The sequence below is a fragment of the Pongo abelii genome, chromosome 3 (genome assembly GCF_028885655.2).
Source record: "Pongo abelii isolate AG06213 chromosome 3, NHGRI_mPonAbe1-v2.0_pri, whole genome shotgun sequence".
NCBI classification, from domain to species: Eukaryota; Metazoa; Chordata; class Mammalia; order Primates; family Hominidae; genus Pongo; species Pongo abelii.
Window position 1 is genome coordinate 124,399,918 of NC_071988.2, and position 8,075 is coordinate 124,407,992.

The following is an 8,075-nucleotide window of genomic DNA, read 5'->3' on the forward strand; positions in this document are numbered from 1 at the left end:
TTACAAAGTCTATCTTGAAGCCTTAAAACATTCTGTCAAGTGAAAAAGCCAGACACAAAAGGCCACATACTGTTTGATTCTATTTATATGAAATGACCAGAATAGTACATTCTGTCTCCCAAAAAGCTGGTTTACTTACAAACATAGGTTAAAAAAAAATATATTTGTAATACTGCTTTTGGTGTAGGGTGAGGCACGATAAAGAGACTGCCATTCAGTTTGTCAATCAGTGATACTTAGGTCTGAATAGGCAAGTGGGAGTCTTTCAGGTTTAGGACAAAGAATGTTAATGTAGTAGAGATCTGTTGATAGAATCACTCCTAGTTTTCTATTTATTTAAAAAATATCTAATTACTATTAGGTGCTAGACACTGAAGATACATAAAAGACACAGATGTCACGTATAAGAAAGTCTTTTGAGGAGACCAGTAAGCATCAGACAACATCATAGAGTGGGTTCAGTGACATAAATGAGTGCATAGAGCACTATTAATGTACTGAACTCAGCTGGGGTGGTCAGGGAAAGTTTCTCTGAGGAAGACAGTTGTATTAAAACAAATGAAAAAAAGGGAGCAAGGCAAAGTTGGAAAAAAAACTGTGAGGGAGGCTCCTAGGCAGAGGAAACAGCATGCAAAGTCTCAGAGATGACTTGATAAGTTTTTGAAACTAGAAAAACTTTGGCAGCAGTATTGGGAGGTTGAGGTGGCTGGGGGAGTGGCAAGGAGAGAATGAGGAGACAGAAAAGATGAGGAGACAAGATAGATTTGAAAGACATGACTGGAGATCTTGAAGGCCTTTTATTTTGAAGGGGATGGGATGGAATGGAGGAATTGAATTTTTAACAAAAATGGCCTGATCAGATTTGATGGCAAAAAGGTAACTGTGATAGCAATGTTGAAGCATGTGCCCAAAGTATGTATTGGGATGGAGACTAGAGGCAAGAAAAACAGGATGTTAATGAAATAATCCTGAAGAAATGTGAGAAAGATCTGAAATAGTTGCACTAATAAGAGAGAGTACAGGAAGTAAACTTAGTTTATTTACTGGGTCAAGCTTGCCTAAAAAATATTTTGGGGGGGGGGGGGAAATTCTCCCTCCAGTTACTTTTATTAGAATGTTACAATAAAATCAAGCCAGGCACAGTGGCTTATGCCTGTAATTCCAGCACTTTAGGAGGCCAAAGCAGGAGGATCGCTTGAGTCCAAGAGTTTGAGATCAGCCTGTGCAACATGATGAAACTGTCTCTACAAAAAAATTAGGCATAGTGGCATGTGCCTGTGGTCCCAGCTACTCTGGAAGCTGAGGTGGGAGGGGATCCCTTGAGCCCAGAAGGTCAAGGCTGCAGTGAGCCGTATTGCAGCATTGCACTCTAGCCTAGGTGACAGAGTGAGACCCTGTCTCAAAAAAAAAAAAAAAAAGTTTATAGAAAAAAGACAATAAAATATGATATTCTAATAAAATAACTTTAAACAGTACTATGACTTCCTATGTTTTTAGCTCTTAAAGCTATGAAACTAAAGTTTACATAACATTGGAAACACGTGCTACATGGTTTTTTTTTTTTTTGGCAAATCACATCTCCTCTTGAAACTCGAATGTAGGACTAACTGCCACAATTTCATTTCTTTTAAATTTGGCCATATCTGTACTAACTGCTGTGATCCATGTCTCAGTTCTCTTACCACTTTACTAGAACCTTTGGGAGACTTTTGTTCATTCTTTGACTTATATTATTTGGCTTTCATGTGACCAGAAAAAAGAATTCATTATCTATTTCTGTTCCATCTGCCTTAGACAAAATACTATTACATGTTGCCAACAAGATCATAAACCTAAATAAAACACAGGTTCTAAAATCACATGGCAGTACTTAATATAAGTGGGTATCAAGGTGACTGGGACTGTGCTTACAGTAATTATAGATTACTAAAATCACAAAATGGAAAAAAGTTCATGTAGAGAATTCAAAGAATTTAGTTTGATGTAGATAGAGATTATAAAAATCCTTTTGTCACATACCTAAAGTGGAATTTGTTGAGTTTGACCTTGTGACTTTCGAGTCAAGAAGTGCTAGGCAGGTAGAACAGATAAATTAATAAACCTGATTCTGAAATGGAAGTAAAAGGGCTTTAAAGAGGTTAGAAGCATTTTAAGATTCATTCTCATTCTGGATCTCAGGACATAATTTCTTATAGAAAAGTAGTTGTGCCTGCAGATCAATCCACAAAAGGCTTTAAAACCCACCCTCCCTGAATATATTACACCTATGAGAAAATGCTCCATAGAATTCCAAATTGATACAGGAGGACCGACCTACCTCTCTGCCCATCAGAATTCCTGTGGCTCAGGGCAAGTACTGAAGCCGAATAGGAAGAATTGACTGAGGGTAAATCATGTTGAGTGGTTGGATGAAAGCTTTGGAAAGTTGGAGAATGGTGGTTAAGGAATCTGTACATTCAGCCTTCTTGAGTGTCACTGTATGTTTTGGGTTAGTGCTGGGATACTTTTCTTTTTTAGTGCCAGATCCATTAATTTACATTCCTCTCCACTGCCATTATCAATTGCTTCCTAACAGAAACCAGTAAGCTTTCTTTTCCCCCCTTTTCTACGGAGAAGAGCAGTTTCACAAGATTCAACTTTTCTTATACTTTTGTTCCTAAAACAGATACACACCCTATTAAGTTTTCATAAGGGTTTTTATTTCTGCAAGTATGACTTTAGTGTTTATATATGATTATAAGCAGGCAGCTAGCAGGGAAACCATGGGTAAAGGATTAAAAAACTCTCATTTGATCCTGGTTTCCCTCCTACAACCACTTCAGCCCCCAATCCCTACCTAACAAATTAGACCCAATAGAAAAAGTCACAAGATTGAGGGCCAGGTGTGGTGGTACATAGCTGTAATCCCAGCACTTTGGGAGGCCAAGGCAGGGTGGATTGCTTAAACCCAGGAGTTAGAGACCATCTTGGGCAACATGGCAAAATCCTGTCTGTACAGAAAATAAAAAGTCAGCATGGTGTGGTGGTATGCACCAGCAGTCCCAGATACTAGGGAGGCTGAGGTGGGAGGATTACTTGGGCCCAGGAGGTCAAGGCTGCAGTTAGCTGTGATCAGGCCACTGCCCTCCAGTCTGGATGACAGAGTGAGACCCTGTATGAAAAAAAAAAAAAAAAGATTCAACTATTTTTTTTTCTTGTCTTGTCTTTTGTTTGTTTTGAGACAGGGTCTCTCTGTTACCCAAGTTGGAGAGCAGTGGCACCATCTTGGCTCACTGAAGCCTTTGCCTCCAGGGCTCAAGCAGTCCTCCCACCTCAGCCTCCCGAGTAGCTGGGACTACAGGCATATGCCACTAGGCCCGGCTAATTTTTGAACTTGCCCACTCAGATTCTTTCCCCTTTTCCATCCATCTCCAATCCCCACTCTCTCAGGATACCCTGATGGCTCTGTGGGTATCCTTAGTGTTCACTTATCACAGTCTACAGAACCACCAGTCTAACGAATATAAAATATTTTAAATTATAATGAGGAAGCCTCATTATGAGTAATAGTAACATGTAAAGCAAATGCAATCAGCCCTCCAGATCTGTGAGTTCCACATCCATGGATTCAACAAACCACGGATCCAAAATACACATTTTTAATTGCATATTTTCTGAACATACATACTTTTTTCTTGTTACTGTTCCCTAAACAATACAGTATATTTACAGAGTGTTTACATTGTACTAAGTATTATAAGCAATCTAAGGAGGATGTGTATAAGTTATATGCAAATATTATGGCATTTTATATCATGGATTTAAGCATCCTTGGATTTTGGTATCTGAGAGTGGTTCTGGAAATAATCCCTCATGGATACTGGAGGATGACTATAATATGAAGTATATTAGAGATAAACATATAAAGACAGGCACTCAGAGGAGTGGCTTACCAGCAGACATGTAATAAAAACATGAGAATTTCAGTTGCCTGACATCTCAGTGTAAGCCAGAGATATGTGCTTGCTGGCTGCCCAAAGAACCTATTTCAGTTTAGCCCTGAAAGAAAGGAACTTGGTTGTCTAGCATAAAGCAGTTACCTTTTCTTCATCTCTACCAGTTAGACCGCAGCTACATTGTTATATTTTTAACAGCTTTATTGAAATATAATTGACATACAATAAATTATACATACCTAAATAAAGTTTGATAAGCTGACATATATATATGCCCATGAAGCTCACCAAAATCAAGATAATGAACTTCACCACAAGTTTCCTTATGCTCTTTTATAAATCCTTTCTCTTGTTCTTCCCCCACCCCTCTGTCTTCTTACCCACAAGATACCTCTGATCTGTTTTCTGTCATGGTAGATTAGTTTGCATTTTCTAGAACTTTATTGAAGTTAAATCACAGTACAACTTCTTGTCTGCCTTTTTTCACTTAGCATAATTATTTTGAGACTTACCTATATTGTTGTCTCTCAGTAGTTCATTATCTTTTATTGCTAAATAATATTCCATTGTACGTATTTGCCACAATTTATCCATTCACCAGTCAGTGGACATTTGGTTTGTTTCCAGTTTTTTTTTTTTTTTTTTTTTTTGAGACTGAGTCTCACTCTGTCACCCAGGCTGGAGTGCAGTGGCGCAATCTTGGCTTACTGTAACCTCCGCCTCCTGGGTTCAAATGATTCTCCTTTCTCAGCCTCCTGAGTAGCTGGGACTATAGGCGCCCGCCACCACGCCGGCTAATTTTTTTATTTTTTAGTAGAGACAGGGTTTCACCATGTTGGCCAGGCTGGTCTCGAACTCCTGACCTCAGGTGATCCGCTCAGCTCGGCCTCCCAAAGTGCTGGGATTATAAGAGTGAGGCACTCCACCCAGCCTCTTCCAATTTTTGTCTTATTACAAATAGGGCTACTATGAACATTCTGTGCAGTGTTTATATGGACATATGTTTTCATTTCTCTTAAGTAGCTTAGGAGTGGAATAGCTAGATCATATGGTAGATATGTGTTTAACTTTTTAAGAAACTGCCAAACTTTCCCAAGTGTTTTTTACCACTTTATGGTCCTACAAGCTATGTATGAGTGTTCCAATTTCTCCTGACTAGTTAGGATTAGTCTTTTCAATTTTAGCCATTGTAATAGGTGTGTAGTGGTATTTCATTGTCATTTTAATTTGCATTTTCCTAGTGACTAATGATATTGGCATTTTTTCATGTGCTTCTTTGTTATCCATGTATCTTCTTTGCTGAAATGCCTGTCTGTATTTTTCCCCATTGTTCATTGTATTCCTTTTGTCAGTATTTATTTATAGGTGACACATATGGGAGTGGCCTTAAATGTTTTTTAACTAATAAAGTCATAACAAGGTAACATATACCTGGAGGAATATGAAAAAGCATGACAAACTTTACTTTGCGAGATAGCAAAATTTAAGGTTTCACTATATAAATCTGAGTATTAGGTCAATTTTTTTTTTGTGGGTTTTTGGGTGAAACCTGCTAGACAGATTCTAAAAGAGCAGTCACACTATGTCTATTTTTTAAATTATTAGCTAGCAGAACCACCTCAACTCATATTTACTAGTCCCTAAGTCACTTCCACAATTAAGAGTATAGGCAGTAGTGTGATAGAACTGGCTTGTAACAGCTTACAAGGGTCAATTTAAAAATTTTAGGAATTTTGCAGGCTGATTGTTAAACACAGCCATTATTAAAAATTAATTATAGAAACTGACAATTATATTAAAATCTGTTAAATAAAGCTCAATAATAAATACTCAAAACTCACTTCCTAGTTATTTTACTACAGACATACCTCATTTTATTGAACTTCATGGATATGGTATATTTTAGAAATTGCAAGTTTGTGGCAGCCCATATTGTGCAAGTTTGTGGTGCCATTTTTCCAACAGCATGTGCCCACTTTGTTAGTATGTTTTAGCAATAAAGTGTTTTTTAATTAAAGTATGTACACAGGCCAGGTGCAATGGCTCATGCCTGTAATCCCAGCATTTTGGGAGGCTGAGGTGGGAGGATCGCTTGGGCCCAGGAGTTTGAGACAAGCTTAGGCAACACAGTGATCCTGTCTCTACAAAAAATTTTTTGGCCGGGCGCAGTGGCTCATGCAATCCCAGCACTCTGGGAGGCCAAGGCGGGCGGATCACGAGGTCAGGAGATCGAGACCATCCTGGCTAACACAGTGAAACCCCATCTCTACTAAAAATACAAAAATTAGCCAGGCGTGGTGGCAGGCACCTGTAGTCCCAGCTACTCAGGAGAGGCTGAGGCAGAAGAATGGTGTGAACCTGGGAGGCGGAGCTTGCAGTGAGCTGAGATCGCGCCACTGCACTCAAGCCTGGGCGACAGAGTGAGACTCCGTCTCAAAAACTATATATATTTTTCTAAAATTTTCTAAAATAGCTGTAGTCTTAGCTATTTGGGAGGCTGAGGTGGGAGGATTGCTGGAACCTGGGAGGTTGAGGCTGCTGTGAGCCGTGATCTTGCCACTGCACTCCAACCTGGTAACAGAGCAAGACTCTGTCTCAAAAAAAAAATGTGTACACTTGTTTTAGACATAATGCTATTGCACATTTAATATAGTGTAAACGTAACTTTCATATGCACTAGGAAATGGAAAAATTCACACGAACTAAACCCACAGTATCTCTGAGGTATGCTATACCTTTTACTGTGTTCCGTGTTTTTGTGGTTATGTCTATTGTATCTGCGTGGTGGAAGTATTACAGTTTGATAGTGTGCACCTCTTCCCAGCTCTGTGTTCAGTGATGTTCTTTGGAACATGACACAGTACCACATAGGAGTACTTTCCCCAGGGAAATTTGAAAACACCACAGATCAGATCTCTGCCTGCTGCTCCCTGCTTCAGGCTAGTTGTTAAACTTTACCTACACACTTGTGATGACATGACCCTTCAAGTTGACTGACTTCTGTCAGTAATGAATAATCGAGGCATCAGTTAGATGGAGAGTTTACCTTTGTAAAACACTTAACTCTCAAAAAGAAATATTTTTGTTACAGAATAAAGCTTGTAACACCTAGTTTTCTTGGTGTTCAATGTTTTCCTTACTTCCAAATTCTCTAAGGTAGAGAAAGGTAAAGTCTGACTAGTGGATAAGGGGGGATACTAATGCAGTAGTTCTGTGGTCTCAAGTAAAAGCATAATATATTACATTTGAAGTAGAACTAGAAAGGATGCTAAACAAAACTGTGCTGGGCAAAAAAAAAAAAAAAAAGAGGAAAAGGAAAGGCAAATAGCTCTATCTAACCAAAATTCTATTCATGTGAGGGAGCAAAAGATGATACAAGAGGAGAGTTTCTTCGGACCCCCAAATCAGCTTTTTAATGGATGAAGCTCTTTTTGTCCAGAGTTACTGAAGCTTCTGGATGTTGTTAGGCATTTAAGTTCCCAGACAGATTCAGTAAAATACTATAGCAGTCCAGAGAAAACCAAATAAACTCGCAGGGAGAGGGAGGGAAGGGAAATTCTTAGTATAAAAGATAAATCTACAGCTAAGGTTGAATGGCTGTTACAATTAAATTTTTTTAAAACTAGGAGAAACTGACTAAGGATTTCAAATGGAATGGAAACTGTCTTACACTTTAGGGTCTAAATGAAAGGGATATATGTTTAAAATGTAAAAGAAAGAAATATATGACTTTCTTCTTCTTTCTTTTTTGAGACAGGGTCTCACTCTGTCACCTAGGCTGGAATGCAGTGGCGCCATCATGGCTCACTACAGCCTCAACCTCCCAGGCTCAAGTGATCCTCCCACCTCAGCCACCACCACCAAGGAGCTAGGACTACAGCCGCTTGCCACCACACCCAGCTAATTTTTTTTTATCTTTTGTAGAAACAGGGTTTCACTATATTGCCCAGGCTTGTCTTGAACTCCTGGGATCAAGCAACCTGCCCGCCTTGGCTTCCCAAAGTGCCACGATTACAGTGTGAGCTACTGCACCCGGCCTCATATGATTTTGAATAAGGCATTTGCTTTATGCTTTACAAGGTACTAGTAGTAAAAACTGTTTAGAGTGATGCACATAAAGAACAGTTCAGACATAAATGT

The 8,075-nt window shown here is 39.0% G+C and overlaps 1 pseudogene; it reads right to left on the bottom strand.

The window, feature by feature from the left end:
* Positions 1 to 5,465: 5,465 nt before the first annotated feature.
* Positions 5,466 to 5,518, bottom strand: LOC112133253 (U7 small nuclear RNA; annotated as a pseudogene).
* Positions 5,519 to 8,075: the final 2,557 nt, after the last annotated feature.